Source organism: Solanum pennellii, chromosome 5 (assembly GCF_001406875.1).
Source record: "Solanum pennellii chromosome 5, SPENNV200".
Classification (NCBI taxonomy): domain Eukaryota; kingdom Viridiplantae; phylum Streptophyta; class Magnoliopsida; order Solanales; family Solanaceae; genus Solanum; species Solanum pennellii.
The window spans coordinates 63,450,096-63,452,306 of NC_028641.1; positions in this window are offsets into that span (position 1 = coordinate 63,450,096).

Consider the following 2,211-nt stretch of genomic DNA (forward strand, 5'->3'; position numbering starts at 1 on the left):
CAAATAAGGTCATGTTTATGAGTTTATTTGGTGCTAATAATGCATTAGGCTTTTGATTATATCGAACAGATACGTCAACAATAGAAAATTTGACTTGATAAAGAAATCGAAGAGCTTTATTGCTAAATAACGTTATTAATGGTAAGATTATTTTTTTATTTAACGGCAGTTACAATCGATAAAACAAATGACAAAAAAGCGAAAAAATAGTTTTCCCAACATAGTTGAATAAATGTTTCATAAGTCTAAGATCTAAATAGGACACATATAATATATCCTCTTGCATGAAGTCACATCTTCGGGTATCAAATAAGGAAATATAATTAGTGTGTCTTCACCTGCTATTTATGTGTCTTCAGCTACATAGTTTTAATAATATAATAACCTTTAGTTTAACCAAGACTAATAAGCTTAAATTTAGGACGTGATATACAAAGTGAGGTAACGCTTATGCGTTCTAACTTGTGTATATCGAGGACATGGTTGCAACTTCACATGTTAGTTAGGACTAATAAAATTGATTTAGTTAAGAAAACCGTAGGAATAATTAATAATTTGATTTGTCCATCACTAATTTATGCCAACTATAAGTTGATAAAAGCTATTGTGTTAGAACTATGTGATTCAGGAGTGCCTCACACCTTTTAATGCATCAGTCGAATTCCTTACCTAATCCACTGTTTTCATTGACTAATGATAAGAGTCATTTCCATTTCATTAGAGTTTTAAAAAATTAATTGGAACACCATAATTCAATTCTTAGTGACGACTCTATTTCGGTAAATTGAATAATTTCTTGATAATAACATTATTTTAATTAAAAAAATCTGACAAAAAGGGGTGTGACAATGATATCCAACAAAATTCATATATCTAGGTGAACACAAGTAAGTTTAAAGTTTTGAGCAATGATGCAAAATCTTTATAATGACGATATTTGTGGCTTCAACTTGGAATGAAGATAGGAATTCTTTGATGCAAGATTATTGGGATGTTATTAGCAAGCCTCACCTACATGATAATACCATATAATCAGATTATACGTAATATGTTTTATTAAATTAAGACGTAAGTTAAGAGAACTTATAACTCGCTCCAGATAAGTTATATAGTAATTAAGTTATGCAACATAAGTTGTGTAGTATATTTAAGACATAGCTTACTAGAAATAAGTTTAGAAAAAAAATTTTAAGTACACATAAACTTTAGTAGGAACTAAGTTATTCAATATAACATAACTTATTATATCTTTTAGAGGATAAATTGTTATTTTAGAAATTGATCTTTTTCCTTAGGCAACATGAGTTTTGCAAGGCTTAGGTTTTACAGCACGACATAACTTTTTATACCTTTTGCAACATAATTTATGTGTTTTTAAATTAAAATTTGACCATCATACAAGTTCCAAAAACACAGGTTTTGTTTTGATGGGTTAATTTGGCTACCTTTATATTTAGTGGAAAGCTCCTTACAACAGCCGGATGGTTCATAACCTCAATTCTCATAGAGCTATCTACTCTATTATTATCCAAAATTTTGATATCTATAGTGGTTTTTTAAATCATTTTTTTTAATTTATTGCTAAGCTTATTTATTTAAAATTAGGTAAATTTGCTGCGCTTCACGTGATCATCAACTATGTTAATAATCTACTTCTTGACATTTGATCATATAAGTATTTTCATGTGGGTACAGCCCTACGAAAAATTGTCAAGAATATTTTATTCAAAGATGAAATGAAATTTCTTTGATCTTGAAACCACAAAGATTTGATTCTTAGTGTTTACATATTTTTTTTAATTTCTTCACTTTGTTGTAATTATTCATCATCAAAGTCTTTAGAAAGTATATGTAATTATTTCATTGCCTATATTTGTATTTTCAAAAAGTTATACAAAGATTTTAATCATTAATGCGAGAGTTTTACTCCGATTCAAGGCCTTTACATAAAGAATCTTATTATTTTACATCTTATATAATTAGTTGTATACTTGATAGGATAATTAAAATTTAAAAGGACATCTCTTGGAGTTCAAAGAAATAATGTATGTCGCTCAAATAATTTAGGTTAAATGATATGTTAGCAAGTCCTTATTCAAATTCATTTGTAGTCGATGACACTACTTTCATAGACAAAAGATATATGTCATACCCCTTTTTCGCGCAGCGGCGTAAGAGTTTTTCCAATTTAAGTGACGTTATTAATTAGGG